Genomic DNA, 26007 nt, shown 5'->3' on the forward strand with positions numbered 1-26007 from the left:
CTCTTTCACACAAATATTAAAATATGCAAATACTCCATGGGATGAAAGAGCTGTTCGATATCTGCCTTTGATGGAAATTATTATTAAATAAAGATTAATGCAGTTTAGATAGTCAGCTAACCTTTCTGTTTTTTTCTCAGCATAGCTTTCTGTGGGGCACAAGATTGTCAATGTGTTGGTAGAAGCTCTCCTACTGTTCCCAACAGCTGCTGAAACCACAAACATTTCAATCCTATTAATTCAACATGAAAAAATCATTAGCATTGTAGTGAGGTGTTGGAACTAACTCACTCCTGCTTGGGTGATCTCTCAAGTCAAATTAGGAAACCTCCTGCTCAGGGGTAATTTACTATTTGTTGAATAAAAGCCTATTATTCTGGCCACATTTTGAGGTAGTGGTCGTCTTGCTTGTCTGATAAGCAATAATGTACTTAACTCAGAAACAAAATTGAGTATTAGCAATTTAACAGGAGGGCACTTTTCTGTATCTTATGAATCTCTTCAGGAATCTTTGGAAAGATCAATGCAAGCATCAAGTGAATAAGACGGCAGCAGCAATAGCAACACCATGTTCATTTAACTTCATTAAACGCCTGGCATTATTCTAATTGCCAAAGATGTATTAACCCAAAGCCCTATTTATTCCTGCTATTCTAACGAAGATACTGAGACACAAAAAGAAAAATTAATTCAGTTAGTGTTATATGGCTAGTAGGGCATTTGGTCTGAATTTAGATGTAGGCAATCTGACCTTGAGTACATGCTCCTCCACAAAGAATTGAAAGTAAAAGGATAATAGAGGAGAACAAAGAAGAGGAAAAGAAACCTGAAACTTTTCTCTTTGAGATATTAACAGGCAATTCCATTTATTTCTGGAGGTAAGGGAAGTAGCTAGCAAATGCCAAAGCTAATACAACTTTGAGATGTCAGATTTATGAAAGTCAATATGTCAGTGGCCCAACTGGGAGTAGAAGCCATGTTTCCTTTCATCTAAGACTCTGTCCATATTTACCTTGGAAGAATAACATATTGAGCAGAACATGATTTTTCATAAATGGATTTCTTTCTTGTGTTTGTGTTTGGTATAATAAGGGCATTGTAAAGTGTATATATAAAATAAAAACTAGTTATCATATACATTAGCTAATTAGAGATAATAAAATATTAACACACTTGGTTTTATATTTAATAAGCAAGTTTTAGAAATGTATTTTTTATGAGATCCTGTATTAGGAGTGATGGGTGTGGAAAGTAAATATAAGAGTAATGATAAGAGTAAGAGTTTATTTGCATGGACATTGATGGAAGAATATTGGCACTTAAATTTCTAATTAGAAATTACATGAAACAAGATGAAATTGATAAGGCTTCAATAATGAAATAAAATACAATATAAGTCTGGGGTAACTTGAACAACAGAAAAACATTTTCTCATAATTCAAGGGTTTAGAAGTCTAAGATCATGGTACTAGCAATTTTAGTTTCTCCTGGGGTTCCTTCTGCCATATAGATGTTCTTCTGGTTCTGTCCTCAAGAAAAAGATTCCTCAGGGCTGGAGCAATAGCACAGTGGGTAGGGCATTTGCCTTGTACGCGGCTGACCCAGGTTCGATTCCCAGCATCCCATATGGTCCCTCGAGCACTGCCAAGAGTAGTTCCTGAGTGCATGAGCCAGGAGTAATCCCTGTGCATCACCAGGTGTGATCCAAAAAGCAAAAAAAAAAAAAAAAAAAAAAAAAAAAAAAAGCAAAAGGAAAAGATTCCCCTTCTCTCTGATTTTACTCTCTTTGTGTCTTCCAATTTTTTCTCAATAAAACTGCTAATCAAATTGGGTTAGGGCTTATCCTAAATGTATCATTTTAACCTGATCATCTCTTTATATTTCTGGCCTACAAATATGGTAACATTTGATGTACTGACATTAGATTCCAAATACAGATTTTGAAGGTTATTCATTAATACATGGCAAAATCTGAAGCTTAAGCTCTATGAAAAGATTTCAGATATTAATATCTAATATTATACATAATTAATAGACAATGCAATATATCTGAAAGCTATATATAGTCACTTCTTACTGACTTCAAAGCTGAAAGTTAAAAAGACTCGCTTTTTATTGACTACAAATTTTCCGATTATGCCATTTTCACAGGATTTATGTCTTATTTAATGTTTAGTATTACTTCATGAGAAGATAAGAACAAAATAATATGGGTAAGAAAACTCAGACTCAGAACATGGAACTCTAACACCATATTATTTTTATCTTTTTACTTCAATTTTGTTCAACATGAGATACATTATGTATCTGCCCTCATTATAAGAGTTGTTATCGCATTCAACTTAGTTTTAGTCCTGCTTGTTTCTTTGTATATCGTTATATTCACATAAATATATGTACATAATATGATAAAGCACAGCTATGTGTTTTATAGAGGCTATGCTCAATCTTTAAAAAACAAGAATTTTTTAAAAAGTTGTTTATTATTGCTTCGGAATCATACCTGTCTGTGATCAAGACTTACTTCTGGCTCTGTGCTCAAGAATCACTTCTTGACAGGGCTTAGTGGATGGGAGGTCCTGGGAGGTCATGAGGGTCTTACATGGTGTTAGAGATTAAACTAATGTCAGCTGTATGCAAAGTAAATGCCTTAGCTGCAGTGCTCTTACTCTAGTCCCTACTCTCAATCTTTATGAAACATTTTCTGCTGTATTTTTGGTCTATCTCTTATATTAATAATCTGCAACTTTCCCCAGTTATTATAGAACAAGCTTTAGTTACCCAAGAATTTGCAAATGCTTGATAGTTAAACTTATATTTTGAAGCATCTTGGCAGCATGTTGTGTCAAATGAAGGTAGTAGAATCTGCCGGAGACTTCACAGCTGCCCTAATTAGCTGTTGCTCTTCTGAAATTTCGAGAAGTCAAGAGCACAATCTGTTGTAGACATAATTCTGCAAAGAACAAATATATAATATTTAGGATTTATGTGAAGATTCCAGCACTATATTCATGTGACTGAACAAGCTATTCCTCTTATTTTAGATAATCATGTTAATTAAAATTACATACTGTTTTAACTTTAAGATATTTCAGTCTTAATCAACTCAGACTTTAAAATAGATTTGGGAACTGTGTTAACAAGGAAAGATTGTGTTTTATAGTCATTTGAATGTGGAATTTGAAACAGAGCTAGTTTTAAATACTGACTTACTGCACAATAGGGTTGAAACTTAGATAAGGCACTTATTTATCTTCTTCCTTGGAAGGTAAAGGTAAAGGTAAAGGTAAATCGACGATCCCGTTGATCGTCGATTTGCTCGAGCGGGCCCAGTAACGTCTCCATGGGAGACTTTGTTGTTACTGTGTCTGGCATATCGAATATTCTCGGTAGCTTGCCGGGCTCTCCGAGAGGGGTGGAGAAATCGAACTCAGGTCGGCCATGTTGGCTGCTTGTAAGGCCAACGCCCTACCCGCTGTGCATAAAAATATATGTTTCGACTACTGTGTCGATTAACTAAGTATTTAGTACATTTGCAATGCCTCTCACATAGTTAACACTCAATACTTAGTTTCTGGTATTTATTTTACCAGGTGCATATTTTCATCATTTTTTCAACTATTTGTAACTAAGTAATGGTATAATTACTAGGGGGTATAATATAGGATACTAAGATGGCAGAAGATTAACATACTGTCAAACTGTAAAGGATAAGGGCAGATTTACTGTTGACACCATTTGCAAATCCCAAACTATTTTCAGACAAATTATAATTCACCAGAGAATTTACAGAACTCAGTGAATGCTATTAAACTATCATTACAATTATGATTAAGAAAGGATAAGCAAACAAATAAGTCAAAGGAATGAACATTAGTTAGGTCTGAAGGTAAAGTTCTAAACACAAATGACTGATGTCTAAGCATGAATTCTCTGTTCCACACTGATGTGTGACAATACACTGAATGTTGCCAGCTAGGGGAGTTTACTTCTGAGCTTTGATATCCAGTACTTTTTTTGGATTTCCTTTATTGTCTAGCTGATTAAACTTAATCACCATATAGCCAGGCCATTAACTAAAGCCCCAAATACTAATTCATGTGGCTGTTTTTCTGTTACATGGCCTGTTCACCTCCTATAAATTTTGCATGTATGACTTTATTATTATCAGGTGTTATCTTAAAAAAACTCCTGTTTTACACAAAACTCTTTCCTTTCAGGTATGTTAGGATTACAACCCAGAAACTAAGAGAAAAAGCCAAGACATTCGTTGAGCATTGTCAAACTGCTTACAGAACAGTCACATTGTTCTAGTTTTACAATTGGTTTATTTTGATTTGTAGTATTATTTACAAGACACCATTAAGATAATTAGGGACATACTAATTATGAATGGAATTAAAAATATAATGCAATGGTAAAAAAATTAAAACTATACCTCTATCAGTTGATATTATAATGATGTAAACATTATATAAAGTATTAGTAAATTAGGTTGATAACCCTCTGCATTCAGGATGTTAGGGCTATACATATTATCCAAATTTTTTTCTAGACATAAAAATATAATTTGTCTTTTTAAATTAATTTTTTATTAAAGAACTAAGATTTTAAAAAGTTATTGTAGTTGAGTTTTAGACATATTTTTTTTATTGAATAACTGAGAGTTACACTTGCAAAGCTTTCATTTACCTTTCTTTGGGGGAAGGTGTCTTCAAGGGTTCTTCTTGGCTCAGCACTCAGGACTCACTCCTGGCAGTGTTCAGGTGACTGGATAGGATGCTGGGTATCAAACCTGGCTTCACCATGTGCAAAACAAATGCTTTATCTGCTATACTTTCTTTTTGTTCCCTAAAAATAATTTCCCTTAAATTTACTGTACATGAAGATTAGAATATAATATACCTAAAAGTATTTTCCAAAGAGATTATTGAGACCTCAATAGAGAGTAGAACTATCTGATGGTTTTTAATTTGTGATTAATTAGCACATATTTTATAATGCATGCTTACTAATTTGTGTAATGCATATTTGATACCAGATGCATAATTTTCATACTTTAGTTATATAATTAATAAACTTTTTAATATAAATATCAGTGTAGAAGAATTTAATATAAACAACTAAAGTGGTTGCATAGCACTCTTTAAATTTAAAAATGTGGGAAGAGTAATCTGTGGGTACATGTGATAGAACTTAAAGAGTTTTGAAACCAATTGTCCATCTTATTGATGCCATGCTTGAAGACACATTATGAGATAGACATATCTTTAACAGGATAATTATTTAAATGAAAACACTCCCTGTTGACTACATTTATAAAATAATGTAAAAAGACTTTCCAAGGTTAGACTCATGCCACAGAGCAACATCTCATATCTATATAGTAATTGTCACCTATACCATATCCTTCAAAATGCTTTGTTTTCACAGTGTGTAATTGACATCATTATCTGTCAAAAACATTTCCTTCAGTAAAGCATAAACATAAATACCTAAGTTTTAAGTTCATTTCAGTATCAGCAACAGTATCAAGCATGCTCCTGTTGAGGTAAAGTGAACATAAGAACCAAGTAGGTAAATAGTAACAATTAGTACTTGTTCATGAAATATTGCTCAGAGCACATATTTTATAGATTTTAAATGGGAGAACAATAAAAATGCTTAAGGAAATTTTATGTATTTTTCCATAAAAACAGTGTTTTTTTTTTTGGAGTGAACCTGTCCAATATTTAAGGAATCAACTTTACTTCAATACAATTCGAAGAGTTTAACAAGTATTTCAGAAGTAAAAAAAAAACAAAACTCACTTAGAATTCAAAAGGAAATTAGACAATGATGGTATTTTTTAGATATTTAGGACTTGGCAATTTAATTTTCATAAATTAAAATATTAATGTGATGTTAATTAGTTCTACTTTTGATGGATGATTGATAATTTAACTCTTACCTCAAGTAGGTACAAATTATTGAGTAACTTTAATCATTTATTTTCCAGTAATAACAATGACCATATGTACACATGTGCATATTACATTTAATCTAGACTAATAGCAGTTCCAAATAAAAATGTATAGATTTTTCAAAATGCACTATGAAAAGTGGGCATTTCAGATATTTGTATATCACTGGAAGGATCCTCAATACTTTATGTTTTTAAAGAAGAGTAGCATAAAAATAATAGAAAGATTATAGGAGCTAAGGAAAAATGAATATATAAGCTGCAGTAAGTAGAAATAGTGAAATGGTTTAAATCTTGTCTAAAAGATACAATATAGGGGCTGGAGCAATAATACAGAGGGTAGGGCATATGTCTTGCATGTGGTTCGATTCCCATCATTCCATACGGTCCCCTGAGCACCACCAGGGGTAATTCCTGAGTGCATAAGCCATGAGTAACCCCTATGCATCACGGGTTACAGGAGTAACCCCTGTGCATGGCTGCATGTGACCCGAAGTGAAATATATATATATATATATACATACATATTTATATATATATATACACAACATGTTGTCAAAAATGCAAAGTATCTAAGGTAACTTAAACATCTTTTTTTCTCGCAAGAACTTTCATTCAGCATGATGTTGAAAGGAATAGTGAGAAGGGAAACCTTACCTTTAGCCAATTCTGTCACAGTGGAAAAACTTTTCCAAGTGTAGAAAACCTCTGTTTCACAGCATTAAGGGTGATGTAGTGTAGGGGTTTTTGAATAGTCTTAAAGTTCACTCTCCTAACTTATCTTTTTAATTAGTCAAAAGCACAAATAAAGATAGAAAATTTATGCTTAGCCAATAGTAAAATTAAATAAATTCTAACAAGATAAATATAAGATAGGAAGATTAGAAGAAGCAGGAAATGCACAAATTTAGAGTGGATAATATCTAACACTTAGAGTACTAAAACTTAGAGAATGGAACTATTGATATTTAATTAATAACAGTCTATTAGGATAGTTGAGGGGAAGAGAAAAAGTGAGGAGAGAGAAAGAGACAGACTTAAATTTTTTAAAAAGTTGAAAAATTAAGATGGTCAAATAATACAATAAAAATAATTAAATATGGGTTTAATAAAATAACTCAACAGACTGAGCATTTACTTTACATGTGGTAGTTAGCTTCAATCTTTGCCACTATGTGGCCCCTTACATCACTGTCACTCTATCACTGTCATCCTGTTGTTCATCTATTTACTCGAGCAGGAACTAGTAACATCTCAATTCGTCCCAGTTCTGAAATTTTAGCAGGCTCTCCTTACTGGTCTTTCATATCGCTGTCATATTGGAGGCTCTTTCAGGGTCAGGGAAATGAGACCCGTTATTGTTACTGTTTTTGGCATACTGAATACACCACAGATAGCTTGCTATGCTCTGCTGTATGGCAGATGGATAGCCCCTTATATATAGGGAAAAATGCTTGAGCTCTGATCTGGAAGTTTCCTCTGAGCACTCTGAGGGGTGCTTCCTACCCAGATAAAACTAAAATTTTGAATCATACACACACATTGCTATGAGATGTTTTGTTAAGTGAACTGAGATGCTTTAGGAAGGACGTAACGATTCTCTTTAAAGTTTACAGGTTTACCTGAAAACAAAGAACTCACAGTTACATTTTTATTTCTTTGGAGAAGCAAGTGTAAATTATAGGAAGGAACATTCTTAATATAATATTCAAGAAGACATTTTTGAAAATTGAAATTATATAATTAATTTATAAGACATAATTATCAACAAACAAAATGCCTGCCTCAAAATAAATGAGATATGTTCACTATGAATATTCTAGAAGTGTTTCAAACCAACTACTAGTGTTTTTATAGTTCTACAGCTATAAATACTTTAGAATTCTATAAATTAAATTGTAAAGTATCAGTTACCAGTTTGTTCTATTTTTCAGAGTAGGGAATCAAACCCTGGGACTGGAGCCTAGGAAGCATATAATGTACTATATTCTGTGTCCTCTAGTACTTTATATTTCTGGCACAAAAACACTCATGAAGCATAAAATATTTCAAAGTTGTAATCTATACACATTTCATGGTAAAAAATAGTTTTTGTAGAATATTATATGTTTTCCTTCTCCATTACTATGTAGGAGTTTGTTGCAAATAACTTCACAGTTTTACATTTTGAGAAATAAATTATAGCATTGAATAAAGTCAATAAACAAAAGAGGCCAAATTTTATTATCTGGCAGACAATAAATTAAGCATGTTTAGATATCCTCTTTTACTGTATTTAAAAGAAATTAGAGATTTTATGTGTAATTAATTTTTAACTTTTGTAATAAAAATACTTAGATATGCAACTAATGAGGTGAGAAAATAAGTTATTATGGGTAGATTTGGTATAATGAGCAGATAGACTGATATTCTTACTGTTAGTGCCTTGCATTTGAAATACTGTCCCATTCCCAGAACACAGATTAGTTAAGTTTGAGAAATTTCACTAAATGTTCTCAAGTCAGTTTAGTTTCATAAACATTTGTTTAACACTCAGTTTAGTTTTCAAAACATTTGTGTAACACTTTGTAGATTACTGGCTTTGTGTAAGAAATTGGATAGTGAATTTGGAATGCTGTCAGTATATTGGGCCTTCAGTACATGGTGGGTAGAGGTGGAGGAAAAGATGAATTCAATCTATTTCAGGTGTTTTGGTATTCATACGAAATAATTTTGGGAATAAGTGAAGCAAGTATTCCACCAAAGCCCTAGAACAGCTGGGCCTCACAGAGATGGGAATATATTTTTATAACCATGAGAGATTTAGGGAATGTAGCATAGCTCGAGGGATCAGAATGGCAAGAATTTTTGTATATTTACCCCAATGTTATTCTTTAAAGATATTAATTTTCATTCTCGTTTGTTTCATTTTACTTGTGTCTATTTCTTTTATTATATAAATGCTTATCCTTACATCTTGCGACATTTTCACTAGCTTATACAATTGTCAAGCATCTTTTGACCAACTCTTTGCACCCTTGGATGGTACTAAATCTGCTTCTTGTATTATTACAATATACCTTTGCATCTTCTGATTTTATTTCAACATATGTGATTTCTTCATAGAATTTCAACTTTATTTATTCTCCTGTTTGGGTCCTTCAAGCAGTTCTCAGGTGATTTAGGGACCCACTAGCAATTTTCAGCCAATCAGACTTGCAGTTCAAACCAAGGCTCTAAGAACATGTCTCTGCTGATGCCCTGCTGTGCTGGGGGGATTATCTAACATACACATGTGGTGCATGGTGGCGTATAGAGCAGCTCAGGGAGAGACATGCAGTGATGCTCAGGGTGAAACCATGTGAGGCCAGATTGATTCAGGCCAGGCTCATGTGCTTTAACCTAGCATGCACCCTAACCATTCCATTATGTACCAATCACTCTATTTCATATTTTGAAGAAAGAACACTTAACTGCATCTAACGTCCATACATTTATCACCGCACCTTATTTTTTTCTTTCTTCCTTTGCCAAAAATTTTTGAAACATTCAGATTAAAAGAAAATAAAAAAAAAACATAATGGATTGTCCTGTCTATTAAACTCATTTAAATTATTTTTATATCAACCTATCCTTGTGTTGAGCTGTTTAAAAACTTGAAGTTTGTCAAAACGTGATAAAAATGGAAATGAACCATATACAAAGAAAATTTGTTCTTACAGCGAAAAAAAATTGATTACTGCCCTGTGGTTAGTTCTGGTCTGCATCTGTTTACAAACACATTTCAAAATTCTTTATTCCCTGCATATGTCATTTATCTTTTGTTCTCTTTTGAACATGTTATGACATCTTACAATTTCTCTCATTAATTAAGCAAATTGATTCAAAATTGTCAAGTAAATAAATAAGCAAGAATGTAAATATTTTATACTTGTATAAATTTTATATGCATATATATTTACCCTTATTATTTAAAAATTAATAATTTAATTCAAGAACACGAGTGACTTTTCTATTTCCTACTGCCCTCATTTTTTGTTTCAAAAGAAACTTATATAAAGACAATAATAGGGCTGGAGCGATAGTACAACAGGTAGCGCGTTTGCCTAACACTTGACCAACCCAGGTTCGATTCCCAGCATCTCATATGATCCTCTGAGCACTTCCAGAAGTAATTTCTGAGTGCAAAGCCAGGAATACCCCCTGTCCATCTCTGGATGTGACCCCAAAAAAGTAAAAAAAAATAAATAAAGACAATAATAGAAATTTCACATAGTTTGATATATATATACTGCAATATACTTGATTGATATTTCAGGGCACTGATTTTTGGGGGGGTGCACACCCAGCAATGCTTAGTGCTTAGTCCTGTCTGTGCTCCATAATATCTCCTGGCTGGGCTTGGGGGGACCATGTGTGATGTCAAGACCAAATCCAAGTTGGAGTGTATAAGGCAAATGCCTTCTCCCTCAAGCCCATTAAGACAATATTTTCAAAGGCATACTCAAATTAAAAGGGCTACCATATCAGGTTATTTTTGTTCAGCTATAAAAACTTGCATAAAGTAAAATGGCACCTTACTAAATGGAAGAAAATATTTGCACACAATGTATCAAATAAAGGGTAGATATCAGAGTACACCAAGCCTTTACAAAGCTCAACAAAGAACAATGTAGCAATATTTTTATCAATAAATAGGATTTAGAGACTGGAACCATAGTACAAACAGTAGAACATTTGCCTTGCCAGTTTCCATCCTGGGTTTGATCCCCCATGTCCTATTTTATGGTCCCTTGAGTATCATCAGGAGTAACTCCTGAGCACAGAGTCAAGAGAAATTTCTGAGCATCGCCATGTGTGCCCCTCTCCTAAAAACAATGTGAATTGGAATTGAAGAGACTTCCATGAAGGAGATAAATAAAAGAACAACAAATATTCAAGTGCCCATCATTGGTATTACCAAGGACATCAAAATCCAAATAAATTATCATTTTATACCTCTGAGAATGACATATATTAAAAAGACTATAAGTAACCAGTGAAAAGGATATATTGAAAAAGCATAACTCATTTCATGTTGGTGGCAGTTTGCTCTGTTTCAACTCTCATGAAGAAGTCTGGAGAGTTCTCCAAAAATGTTAGAATAGAGATCCCAGTTGACTTAGCTATTTCTATTCTTGGTTTTTATCCCAAAACCAAAAACACTAACTCAAAAGGATATATGTATACCTGTATTCATTCTAGCACTTACTATGATAGCCAGGTTATGGAAATAACACTAATGTCCAAAGGCTGATATAGAGGTTGTGGTTGATATACTCAGTGGGATACTATGCTGCTCCAGAAAAAAAATGAAGCTATCCAGTTGTTTGTCACTTGGATGGAACTGAAGGGTGTTATGTAAAGGGAAGTAATTCAAACGTAGGATGAATATTAGACATTCTCCCTTGTATAAAGAGCAAAAATCAAATGAATGGAAGGTTCTGTGTGGGTTAGCAGTTAGTCATATTTTATAGAAATTAAAATATCTAAGACATCAGTGCATTTGTGTATTAGGTCTACATTTCTAAGTTTAATTTTGAGTGTCATAATTGTTGTGAAATTAGGTAAGGCTGCCTCATATTTATTAATGATATTAACTAGGACTGCAATATATTACTAATATCAAGTTTATGTACTTACCTATCATAAAAATAAAATATATATATATATATATGTAAAAAAAAGTATGGTGGGAGAGAAGTGAAGAGGCTGATGGGTGTTAAACATTTTGGTGATCTAGATGTGAGGCAATTTATTTGGCAAAATCCTAGAATAACAATGCTATTATATCATGTGTGCCAAACTATATTAATTCAACTTCAAAAAAGAGATTGCTAAGGAGGTGAGTCGGGGTACTGGGGGATCTTTGTGTCTTTTGTGGTAGGATGCTGACAAAGGTGGTGGATTTGTAGTAGGAACTTCGGTTGAAACACTGTTATTAACATTGAGATCATAATGGTAAAAAATTAATGTAGATAACACCTAGATAAAAAAATAAAACAAAAATAAAATACCAGCCTCCATCACAGGCTACTGCAAGCCTTTGCAGAGATAGAACTACAGTCAAGCTGCTGACTTTGATAGGTAATTGGGGGAAAGAAGATGCCAATGACCTGATCATGGAAGACCTTAAGGAAAGTTTTAAATCTCTGATAATCCCTCTAAGAAGGCAAGCAGAAATAGACCAAAGTGACACTTTAATAAGATATCTCTGGAAGAGATTTTTAATAGGAAATAAAAGTTGAAGGGGAGAAGCAGCAAAATCAATTAGAAGGCTGTTGCAGCCTGGAAATCAACCAAGAAGATACTGGTGAGTTAGTGCAATTTAATCAGTTTTTGTATATATATTAAATGTTGAGCCAATACAATTTGCTGTTGAGTTAGAAACAAAGAGTGTGTGTGCGTGAGAAAGTAAGACTTAAGTCAAGAAATTAGAATGGCAGACCACTTAGGTGAAACAGGAGTTGGTTTTAAGTTTTTTTTTTCTTGTTAAATTAAAACACAACTGATTAAATTTCCAAGTACATTTAATGTGAAAGCTCCCGGACGAGACCAGTGCAGTCTCCTGCCCCTGCGCCTGGCTGTTCCTCGCCGGGGTCCCTTCAAGGGGAGCGGGTTGAGCTTTCCTCCCTGCTCCGACCAGGGCTCCGGCAGCGGAAGACCTCCAGGACCAGCCACCACCATGCCAAGACCACTCTCCGCACACATGAAGGTACTGGCAGAGGGACAAAGCCACGCGGGTTCCCGGGCCGAGATCTCCAAGCCTACTCGAATTGGAGTTGAGCATCCTCCACCCAGATCCTCCAAATTCCAGTAGGCTGGGGTCACACCCACCACCTGGCCCCCTGGCGCCGTGTAATCCCATCAGCGGTCAAGACTCAGAGACTATAAAATCCAGCTCCCGGAACCAAGTGGCCGCATTCGCGGCCGCGCGACATCTTATCAGGACATCTTTTTATGACATCTTATTATCTCATTCCTACTTTGGACAAACTTGCAGGCTATCGAATGTAGCCTGCCCACAGGGCAGAGTCTGGCAAACTCCCCATGGCGTACCAAATATGCCAGATACCAGTAACAATGATGGGTCTCATTCTCCTAAAGAGCCTGGAATATAATCTAAGGGCTAGGATGAAAGAGACGTTACTGGGGCCTGCTCGAGGCAATTGACGAATAACAGGATGATGAATGAGTGATGAATTTAATGTGAATGTAGCCAGGCATTCAGTGTATGTGGGAACATTGTCTAACCAGACTATTGTATTTGGAAGCATTAGCATATATATATATATATATATATATATATATATATAGTATCTTAATACTATTTGTGCAGTTATACAAAGACTCTCCACCACCACTGTAAGGGAAAACTGTGTTATTTATATATTTTTTATCCAAAAAAATTAGTCCGAATCACTTGTGTTTTACCAGACTTCAAAGTAGACAGGGCAGTAGGGAAAATTAGAGGTAGGGGAAAAAGTAAAGAGAGATTTCTGATATGCTCTAACTGGAGATTATTAAAGATTATTAACATAGTAAACAATAGGTAGGATTGCTACTGATGTATTTCTGTTGATTAGTTTTAGACGACTTTTCTGCTTACTCCTTTTGGTCAGAACTGCTCTGGAGGCAGTAAAATTGCAAACTGGGTGGTTTTGTTTGTTTGCTTGTTTTTGACAAAATCCTGCTCTTACTGGGATGGTTGCCCTAACTGGGATCATAATAGTTTGACTTTCTGGACATCTTATGAGTTCTAGTGTTGCTTAGAAAATGGTTGTTTTCTGTTTGCATATTTAGACTTACTCTAAATAAGGTGATCGTGGGGGCTAGTGTGGAAATCTAAAGGTTAACATGTACTTCACTTTGTATGAAATTATTTTCTTGCTACATTTGATGAAGCATTGGAATGCTTTTCTTGATTCCTAGTGAAAGATCTACATCCCCCTTTTGTTTTTCTTCTTTCTCGATGCTTCAGATCTAAGTTTCACTTGTACTCAATAAGGACATAGCTAATACACATGTTGTCTTGTTTAAGCAACACCTGTAGTGAGCAATAGGAAAACATTGCGTGGAAATTCTGAGTAGTAAATTGCAATAAGGAGCTAAAATACTGTGAATCAGAGTCAATTAGAACAGATCAGGAGATTTTCTAATGGGAACAACAACAATAAAAAACTTGGGAGCTATAACATCATAATTGATTAGTTTTGTCCTTACTACAATTTTGTCCACTTTTCTCTCTCTTCTTTTATAGATTCTCTTGTCAGGATTTTCTTCCCTAAACCTGTGGCCTTTTTCTAAAGAGTGGCTCCCAATTAAGCAAAGACATGTAGTTTAAATGTTCAAGGACTCTATGGGGTGTGGCTCCTACAAGTCCTCTGGCACAATGCTACAATTCATACTGCCCAACTGTTGTGTGGTCTTTTACTCTTGCTCCTTAGCCCTGTGCTCTCAGTGCTGCAGCTTTTCATTAAAATTCTGGGCATGTTGCATCCTGCTGGCATCCTTATCCTTCCTTTTATTACTATGCCCTTCCTTTTACCCCCTTCTCTTTTGCTTCTGCTTGGATCTTTTGTTATCTGGCTTCTTTTACTCTCCTTGACTTGCTTCCTTGTCCTTTGTCTTCCTCTGTTATGATTTATGATTACGCCTTGTTCTTTCCTTCCACCAACCATAGCTTCCAAGTGAACTCCTTACCTTAAACCATAGTCAATGCCTTAGTATAACTACTTGACTTTATATGCAAGGACATTTTTTAAATAGCACTGTGATCAGTTTAGTTAAAATGAACACAGACAAATCCTTTAGGAGCTATCTTTTAAATTGTTTTTCTGAAGTTTTTGAAACCTCATCCGATTCTCTTTCAAATAGTTTATTTAAAACACGAAATTAGGAATGATTGTGTCATTCATGGAGGATGATTTATTTTGTACAGGATGTCATGTGTAGATATTTTTTTTCTATTCAGAGATTTAGAAAGGGCCTTTTATTTATTTATTTATTCATTTTATTTTGTGTTCTAAGAAGCAGAGGAAGGAGACTTAAATGATGAATCACATTATGTAGGGCAGAAAAAAAGTGTAGACTTACAATATTAGTTACGAACCGATTGTTTACATAAAATAGAAAGCAATGCCAAGTTGTTTAAGCCAAAAATAAGATGGTGAGGAAATTTATTATAAAATATATAGACCTTTGAATATCTTACAACGCAAGTGTAAACTATGAGAAATGTGCAAGCATCAAAATAAGGAGTTTTTCATTGTTTCTCATCTTATTTACTTAGTTTTTTCTTCCACTTAGCATGGAAGAAAATGGAAGCCTTACAAATGATACTTTCAAAGATCTTTAGACTTTAAGAAAATAAATTTCTTCCACAGGAAATTTTTAAAGGGGGAAAAAAATCCTGCTTGGCCTACCTACAGAAGCTGAGTCCAATTAATAATTATGGTAGTGGAAGAATGAGTGTCAGTGTACAATAATCCTGACTTTAGGGGAAGTCTGTCTCTTACACCTACTAGATGCCTAATGTAGGAAAATATATTCAATCACCTTGAGATTTAGTTTACTTATTTACAAAATGGGGACAAGAGTACCTACCACATTAAACAGAATGTTCAAATGGATGTGCTAGCTTCGGCAGCACATATACTAAAATTGGAACGATACAGAGAAGATTAGCATGGCCCCTGCTGTTTTTAATTGTCCCAAAATATTCAACAAGTAAATAATATTTTAATGATATATAAAGATTGTGAAGCACAGTAATTGATATCTGAGATACCAAATATAGCTTCAGTTTTAATAAAAGAATACTAGAATGGCAAGAAGCCATTACCTCTTGGTCTTAAGAGCCATTAGCACAGGGATAGCAATATTGGCAAATGTACCTGATTATTAGGTCAAATCTAAGTAACTGCAGAAACTGTGGAGATATTGGTTTCCTCAGAGAAAATCACGGTCATGGTCCTCCCGTTGTTCATCGATTTGCTCGAGCGGGCCCAGTAACGTCTCCATTGTGACACTTGTTACTGTGTTTGGCATATCGAATACGTCACGGGGAGCTTGCCAGGCTCTGCCGTGTGGGCGAGATACTCTCAGTAGCTTGCCGGGCTCTCCGAGAGGGGCGGAGGAATTGAACTCGGGTCGGACATGTTGGCTGTGTGCAAGGAAATGCCCTACCTCTGTGCTATTTTTTTGAAAAATTACTGAATATAAATTACACCTTTCTTTTTCCTTTTTGGGTCGCACCTGGCAATGCACAGGGGTTCTTCCTGGCTCTGCTCTCAGGAATTACTCTGGTGGTGCTCCGGGCACCATATGGGTTGCTGGGAACCAAACCTGGGTAGGCCACGTGCAAGGCAAACACCTTATCCGCTGTGCCATCTTTCCAGCCCCTAAATTACACCTTTTAGGAGGAAACAGACCATTGTGAACTTTGGGTGGGGAACTTCTCTTTTCCTATATTACTTCCACAACAAAATGACTGTAAATTACAGTAAGTTCAAAAATGGCTTCCATAGGTGGTTGAATGTTTGAAGGGGATGTGTAATAACTCAAATACTTGAGACACATAAAAACAGCACTCTAAGAAAGGCATTGTGGGAGGGCGTGAAAAAAGACAATGGACTTGAATGCTTCAAAAAAATATTAGAGGATTCAGTTACTGACATGGTTTCAGTGATATTGGTTATAAGAGATCAAAATGTCCTGAGGGTTAAGGATTTCAAGTTTGTAATAGCTGACAATACCTCAGGATGATATAGACAAGAAGAAATTTGATGTGAAGTTTTAAAAATATAAATTGTTCTATAAATTCTAGCTGTCTGACATGTCATAATAAGAAAAAATACTAATATATCTAATATATAACATATATAGATTTAGAGGGCTTTTACAATTTAGGTCACCAATTTCAAAGCACATAAATACATCTCTTAATTGTTAATATAAGATATAAAATGAATTTAATTAAACAATAATACATATTTTTACCACAAGGATTCAGAGACTTCATATTTTAAATCACATTATGAAGTCTAAGGTGGAAATGTATAAGATACTTAATTTCCATAAATATATTTTATTTTAGAATATTGTTTGACAGATCACGTTGTGAGATTTGCTATTCTGAGGACCCCCACTTCACAAAACACAACTTTATTCATTGTTAACATGTATCATAGTTATTCCCCAAATGAAATATGTAATTAGAACACCCTAAACAAAAGCAAGAGGTTTCACAGATACTCCATGGACAGTGTTTAAACTTCTATTATATAAAAACATATATTTGATTCATGGCAATAGGTCCAACACATTACATTTGGAAACTTTTACATAAATATTTTTCATTTTGTGTGATATTGAGACTAGAATTGTGACATCACTTTAGATATATGAGAAGAGATTTTAAGAGTATTACAATTTTCACCCATTTACCTTATTCACCCATTTACCTTGTCCAAACTGTTTTCTTTCTACATCTATTCACAATTCCTTATAATTAGGGCTCCAGGATATATATTGAGTTACTATTATATTTATGGCCATATTTTTCCTTATGAAACATTGTGAGTTAAAATTTATTGCAGACAATGTTTATAATGTAAATTTAAAAATTAAAAATCATTACTAATTATGTACTTAATATTTTTTGGTTTTCTTCTTGGTAAGCCCTAAAATACCTGCATATTGCATTTTGTTGGAAAAAATTTGTAGAGTGTAATGAGGTTTCTTGTGATTCTTGGGGAAAAAAAAGTCTGTTCTTGAATCTGTGGGTAAACACCTATTTTTTATATTTTTTATAGTTTTGAGATATAAAAATATCTCAATGTAGTATTTTCTTAATTTTCATCATATGTAATATAAAACCTTTTCCATGAAATCTAGAAATAGTCCTAATTAAAAAATAATGACATTTATTATTGATTGTTCACATTTCTGCCTAAGGTCTCCAAAGACCTCAGATTATTTTCTGGGTAAACAAGATTAATTGAAGTTTGGGCCATTGAGAGTGGTAAATTCACTTATAATGCTCAGTTCTTCCTTAACCTGCTGTCTAACGTGTCATCATCACCATTGTTGTCATCATCATGGTCATTTTTTTATATCATTTATTTTTAATCAGTCCTAGTGTCCTTGTGTGTTTTTGTGCTCTGATTAAACTATTTCATTATAATTTCTTAGGAAAAGCTCTGGCTTATATCTATATATCTATCTATATGTCTGCATATATATCTGTATGAATATATGCATGTATATATACATATATATATACATTATTTATAAATTATCTGGGTATTTCAACATAGACATGGGAGATTTTCAGGAAGCTTTCTCCTGATATTTTTGCTAGTAAGAACAGATACAGATGTGCAGGAAATAAGATTATTTACAACAAAGATTATTTAGGATTTTGATATAGGATTGGAAAGATATATATATATATATATATATATATATATATATATATATATTTTATTCTTTTTGGGTCACACCTGACGGTACACAGGGATTACTCCTGGCTCTGCTCTCAGGAGTTACTCCTGGCAGTGCTCAGGGGACCATCTGGGATGCTGGGAATTGAACCCAGGTCGGCCGCGTGCAAGGCAAAAGCCCTACCTGCTGCACTATCTCTCTGGCCTGATATTAGGTACTTTTAAACAAAAATATTTGCTATAATTTCAGTGATATTTTTTACTGAGTTAGCATTAATTTATAATACTATAAAATTTTGTGACTGCAGTGTCAGACCTCTGTCTGTGTGTATTTCCTCTGCACATACAACTATAGTTCCAGTACCATTAGTGACTTTCTAATGTCAGAAAGTTAATAGCTTGAGGTTGATCAAACTCAAGCAAAGCTACACTCATATGCCAGGCGTAGCTTGTGCAGCTTAAGTTTTAGCTTCACTTTTCTTTTAGAGTGCCATATGGTCTATGTAGAAAACACCTGTAATAGTCTCTAAAGGAGTTAAAAATAAGGAAATTAGATTGTTTTATAAAACTGAAGCTCTATTATGTGAATAAATACATGGAAAATCATGATAATTTGGCAAAATGATTCTTGAATGTGGATCCCCATATTTCATCATAACTAGGAACAGATTTAAGCTTAGTAGTCTGGCATTTATCATGGGCTCTACTCTTAAAGAAATAATTATCTAACTTCTCAAAATTTTATATAAATATTACCAGGTCAACACTTATATGTCTTGTATCAAACCTTAAAAAAAACTATCAGTGAGGAGCTGAGCTTCCAAGTTTATTTTGCCACTCATTAATGCTGACTGGATGTCTGATCACATATGCATTTGGAAAACTTGTTAAATGAAGGGGAAAACACAAAATCATCTAGGAAATTACTTCCAGAAGAATCTATGAGGTGAATGTTGACATTGTCCAATGCAACAATATCAAGATTTAGAATAATAGCTGGTGGATTTGATAAATTGAGTTTTGTTAACAGAGCTGCATCTATTGTAAGATCTGCCACTTAGAATGTTATGAGGATATTATTCCTCATATAGAAAAGTTCAGGCAGGAGCGATAGCACAATGGATAGGGCATTTGCCTTGCACGCGGCCAACCCGGGTTCGATTCCTCCGTCCCTCTCGGAGAGCCAAGCAAGCTCCTGAGACTATCCCACATGCACAGCTGAGCCTGGCAAGCTCCTCGTGGAATATTTGATATACCAAAAATAGTAACAAGTCTCACAATGGAGACATTACTGGTGCCCAGCTCGAGCAAATCGATGAACAACGGGAGGACATTGCTGCAGTGCTATAGAAAAGCTCAGATTAGTCTTCACTCTCTATCTTGCACACCCTTTTTTTCTCCATATCTCACCCCCATTTTCTGGATATTGGAGACGGTTGAAAAACAAAATGGCTTAACCTCTCTAATTTTCTATATATTTTATTGTACATATAAAATATCTACTGAAAACATAAATTATCAAAGTGTGAACTTTTCTTAGTTCTAAATACATTTGATAGACATCCCAAACATTTACTGAGCAAACCAGATTTCTACTTTCACCAAGCACACATGGCTATTTTTCTTTAGTTTGTTTTATATCAAGGATGTTTTACCAATCTTAAAAAGGCAAGATTTTAAAAATAAAGAACTCATCCTTTAAAATTTGAAAAGCAAAAAAATATAAAGTAGAGATAGACTATTCTCAATGCTTTGTAACAAACTATTCTCTCTATGTGGATTCAGAAATGCTACTTATTGATACTATTTTATATAATACAGACTGGTTCTAGCTCTTAGAATATTTCTATAACATTTCAAAATTGGAGTAATTCACTACTTCTATTTTGCTTTATGAAATATTTTAAAGATTCTGAGTTCAATTTTATACTAGTACATAGATACAACAGAAAAAGATTTCAAAAGAAGAGAGAAGGCAATGCGTGATTATGAAATGGGGCTTTTCTTTTAAGTGAAACCACCTCTGAAATACAGACACTAATGCACATTCATATTGATCTATTGGTTCTTAGTATCTGTTTATTGTTGCATTTATTTTTCTGTGCATTATTTATAGGCACCTTTATACTCAGAGGAATTGGATAAAGACTAGACTTTTTATTATGGGGAAGGGTGATGTTATGAAAACAAATAGCACATTACACCCAAAAATGAACAAAATGATGAATTCGATTTGTATATCATCTGTAGTATCTTATGGTGCCGTATAAATTATTGAGTTAATTTATTGAGTTTGAAAACCAATTATAAAATATATATGGCATAAGCCTAGTATAAATACAACATGTTGACTACTAAATTTTAAATGCTCTTATTTTCAGGTAAATAACTGTCTCATTATTGCATGTTTTTCTTATTAATCACCTCATTTTAAAGTCATATATCTATGAAACCCAACTAAGCTCATAATTAACTTTAGTGAAATACCAACAAACCATGTTACTTTGAAAAGGAAAATAGTGATCATTTTGATTAAAAAGTTTAACACTTCACATCTGTAATAAATATATATTTAAGCTGGCAGAAGTACAGATAGCAGATGTTGCTTAAAAGGAATTTAAAGTTTGGACTGCATTCATATTTTAAACGTTGAAGTTCAAGAGATCTCTCAGTTTAGAGTAACAGAAATATGCCATGAGATTAGTGATTTGCAGCTGAAATGAGTGTGCTTTCTATGTCAAGAACATTCTGAACATGTGTTTACTGTGTTCTCCTCCAAAGATAGTATTTCCTTTATGTCCTTATATGCAAGTGATCCTGTAAGACTATAAACATCCCATTATTCTTGCTCTTACCCACAGAAGCATGATCTGTTCTTTAGAACAATTGCTTGTCTATATAAGTCTAAACTATTCACAATTATAACAACTAGACTATTCTGCTGATGCTGGCGACAGTTTATGAATTAATATAACTTAAATAATTAAAAATATTTGGATATTTAATATCTTCTTGATTCTCAAGAAAAGATAATACTATTTTTAAAGGACGGCATAGAGTTTAAATATTTTATTATCACTCACAATAGTACCGTCCTCCCGTTGTTTATCGATTTGCTCGGCGGGTCCAGTAACATCTCCATTGTGAGACTTGTTGTTACTCTGTTTGGCATATCGAATCCGTGCTGTGCAGGAGAGATACTCTCCTTAGGTTGCCAGGCTCTCTGAGAGGGGTGGAGGAATTGAACCTGGGTGAGCCCAGTGAGCCGCGTGCAAGGCAAATGCCCTACCCGCTGTGCTATCACTCAAGTCACCTAAAATAGAAAAATCATAATTTTATCTCAAAGTTATGTGATATTATCAGTATGTTATTTTAAGCAGTGTAAAACACTTAAAAATAAAAGGTTTCATAATCACCTATAGATGGTAAAAAATATAGTCACAAGCATTTATTAGAATTTTAATATTTTTAATTTCTATTCCTTATACTGTTAAAGTGTCAAAGTATTATCTTTCTATAAAAGAATCTCAAATATTTCTTAAAAATACTAATTGGTAATGTTTTTCTTATGGACTCTATATTCTCATGCAAATTTATAATTGCTTTACATTATATTAACTGCCATTAAAGAAGATGCAAACCTCTTCTAAAATAAGTAGCACTGTCCTCCCATTGTTCATCAATTTGCTCGAGCAGGCACCAGTAACATCTCCATTGTGAGTTTTTTTGTTAATGTTTTTGGTATATCAAATACACTTCTAAAATAATTAAGCTCATAAAATATGCTTAAGTGTATTATATATTTACATTCATAGGTATTTAAATTTATATTTATTTATACATATATAATTGACAAATGTACAATTTTCTTAAGCCTTCCTCTTGAGAATTAGGTAGACAGGCTTTGAAAATGAAACTAGAGGTATCAATCAAGAATTTTGTTCTGAAAACTATAAGATTGCATTCATCTGGGGAATATAAAGTAACAAAATAGGAGACTAACACCCAAGATTAGCCGAGATAAGTGCCAGGAGGTTCACTCCATGGCTTGGAGCCCAGCAGCACATGGTAGGGGAAAAGGCAGCTCAGACAGAGAAGGGAACACCAAGTAAAGGATGTTTGGAGGACTCATTCAGGATGCGAGCTGTGTGCTGAAAGTAGACTATAGACCGAACACTATGACCACTCAGTACCTCTATTGCAAACTACAGCACCCTAAAGAAAAGAGTGAGCAAAAGGGAATGCCCTGCCACAGAGGCAAGGTGGGGTGTGGGGTAGGAGGGCTACTGGGATCATTGGTGATGGAGAATGGGCACTGGTGGAGGGATGGGTACTCGATCATTGTATAACTGAGACCCAAGTACAAAAGTTTGTAAGTCTACAACCATACCTCATGGTGTTTCATTAATAAAAATTTTTTTAAAAAAGTATGAACTTGTAAGTTTCAAAACTTTAAAAGTAATGTCACATTGCAGAGATCATCTCAAAGATAATTCCAATGCTTTAATACTGAAATTTACAAGATGATAATGGTGTTAGATCATTATCATTAGTTTTCTTTAAACTAATTTGGAAATTTGTTTTAAATTTCTTGTTTAAATTTGGAACAGGTATGCCATCAGAAAACAAAATTTAGGATTGAACCAAAGGAGATATATACTTATAGCTAAAAAAAGAATGCAAATATTTTGTATAAATATTTTTCTGCTAATATCTCAAAATCATACTTATCATTTTGAGGGTAAGCATTCATTCTGTAAAATTGGATAAATTATATAAACCAAAACCAAAATCCAGTATTAATCAATTTCATATGACCAAAAAAATTTGTGTGTGGAATAGACAAAGTAAATTATAACTCAAGAAAATGAAATTTTGTCTGAGTCAATAACCAATAAAATTATAGAAGCGATTTTAACAACCATTATTTTTCATAAAATCATTTTTTTCTTTTTAGGGTGTTTATATGTGACTTTATTTTTTTAAATTTTTATTTTTTTATTCATTTATTTATTTATAATAGTGAAAGACCATGAGGTACATTTATGGACTTACACAATTTTGTGCTTGGGTTTCAGTTATACAATGATCGAGTACCCATCCCTCCACCAGTGCCCATTCTCCACCACCAATGATCCCAGTAGCCCTCCCACCCCCCACCCCACCTCGCCTCTGTGGCAGGGCATTCCCTTTTGCTCACTCTTTTCTTTAGGGTGCTGTAGTTTGCAATAGAGGTACTGAGTGGTCATAGTGTTCGGTCTATAGTCTACTTTCAGCACACAGCTCGCATCCTGAGTGAGTCCTCCAAACATCCTTTACTTGGTGTTGCCTTCTCTGTCTGAGCTGCCTTTTCCCCCACCATGTGTTGCTGGCTTCTAAGCCATGAAGCAGACCTCCTGGTACTAATCTCAACTAATCAGTTTTATTATTTTTGTAATAATCAATGTATAGTCTGTGTATATTTTTAGCTGCAACTATTAAAAATGTAAAGTAGTAGGTACAAAAGAGTGGCATATCTTACTAATATAATGTTTTAATGATGCTTTTCTAGATATCATTAGATCCTTGCCAAGTCTTAAATAGGTTTATTATATTGAAATGTGTTTAATAATATCATGTTGTATATATATGAATATTTTGGCTAATTTGATAGCCTTAATAAATTGAGCATAGCTTTAGAAGTAATAACTGCCATTTATTTTTGTCCTTTATTCTGTTTTGGGGGTCACATATGGCAGTGGTCAGAGCTTACTCCAGACTGGTGCCATGGATTGTACTAGTGAGGGTTATGTGGAAGGCAAGGGACCTGCCTCCTGTACTTTCTATCTGGCCCTACTAACTGCTACTACTTGTACTCCATAACAGCTCTTTCGAACAGTGAGGAAACTGAAATTTAGAGGTTCAAAACGAACAACATTCACATAGCCACCAGGAAAAAGTGACAAAGCTGGGCTTGCGTTTATCTTTACAACCCTCGTTTTCTGTTTTCTTCCTCATGAAATGAAACAGAAACCTCCCTTCGAATGCTTCTTCATATCTGTTACTCTTAACGTAGTAGCATTGACACTTAAGTGAGCAATATAGTAGTATATTGAGGGAGAGGGAAAGAAGGAATGCAGAGGAAGAAAGGGGAATTCCAAAAGGGTTAGCTGTAGGAATCTTGTCTGTGGCTTCTAATGCATCATCTGCTTTTTCTCACTTTTGTTTAACAAGTGAATGTAAAATCAGTTTATTTTAAAATAGCTTGCCTTTCGCAGTTGATATTATAAAGGTCTTGATCTGCTGATCATTTCAATTTGGACCTTTGTCAGTGAAGTCCAATTCCATTAATAACATATTTATTGCTTCATTTTATGAAAATCAGCACAATGATTTTTTTAACCTCGCAAATACAGCTCTGCATCAGTAGACTTCCCTTTGCCCGAATTTCATTAAAATACACTATTGTTATTGAACCTGTTAACAATGTTTTTGTTTGTTTGTGTTTGTTTTGGTTCTGCACCCACACATAGCTGTGCTCAGGGCTTACTCCTAACTCTCAGTGGCATGAATTGCTCAGGGAATGTGGTGCCTTTCAGCCTTAAGAGAGGAAGGATTCATTGTCCTCTGTATTTGTCTCTCCAGACCCCAATATTTCTGTTTTGGTCCATATCAGACTCTTAGTTGATGAAAACCTCTGATGTATCCTAGCATTTAGTATTTTGTAATTTATAAATATAAGCATAATGCAAGAAGTGTTCCTTTAGGACACATAGCACTGATTTATTTGTTCCCCCTTTTAGCCAGTTTCTTTCCAAACTTTTATCCAAATTACTCTGTGTTATTCATGACAAAGAAGCACATAATGTTTAAGGAAGAAAAAATGAATTATCTGAGTATTTTTCTTTTAAATGAGCTCCATTTAAAAAAGACAAAAATACCCTTTAAACAAAATAGTATTATTATGTGTAATTTACCTAAATAGTAATTTATACCTAAGACTCAAATTTTATTGACATCTTCTTTCATTGGCTCTCACCCACAGAACATTAAATAGTTGTTAGATATAAAATCATATAAACATTTTAAAACTTGTTTTTTCGATGTTTTCATGAAAAATGTTTTTTGCCCCTCTCTCTAGAGAGAAGAGTGATGGCAACACAACTTTTAAAAATATCAAGAACAAGGAGGGGCAGGCAGAGTGTTAATATAGGGCTGAAAATTTTGGCCTTCTTTGCAGCTGACCATCAATTGAGCACTGACACAGTGTATGGTACCTTAGGGTACCACCAGGAGTGGTTCCTGTGCACAGTACTGGAAATAAAACTCAAGCAGTACTGTGTGTAACCTCCAAACAAAATACATCAAAGGAAACAAAATTATCTACAAATGAACTCATCTTTTTTATCACAGCATTTAATATTATCTGAATTGTTTTGTTATTTTCTAAATGATATTTGAGTTTACATAGGTTGTAGGATCTCTTTATATTTGCAATGGAAATACTTTCTAAATTCAAATACCTTAAATATATATATAATATATATTTTTAAATACATGTGTCATCAAATGACATTTTAGAGAAATGTTCTGTGGGTTATC

The 26007-nt window shown here is 34.0% G+C and overlaps 1 protein-coding gene and 1 non-coding gene across 9 annotated transcripts in view; both read left to right on the forward strand.

Annotated features, from left to right (window-relative positions):
- Positions 1-26007, forward strand: part of PCDH9 (protocadherin 9) — a 1028937-nt gene that overhangs the window by 534443 nt on the left and 468487 nt on the right. The gene's annotated exons all lie outside the window — the stretch shown is intronic.
- LOC130019485 (U6 spliceosomal RNA) lies at positions 15614-15724 on the forward strand. Its single transcript, XR_008791811.1, has one exon. It is a non-coding gene; the product is annotated as a U6 spliceosomal RNA (small nuclear RNA).

Source organism: Sorex fumeus, unplaced genomic scaffold (genome assembly GCF_029834395.1).
Source record: "Sorex fumeus unplaced genomic scaffold, SorFum_2.1 ptg000008l, whole genome shotgun sequence".
In the NCBI taxonomy this organism is placed as follows: Eukaryota; Metazoa; Chordata; class Mammalia; order Eulipotyphla; family Soricidae; genus Sorex; species Sorex fumeus.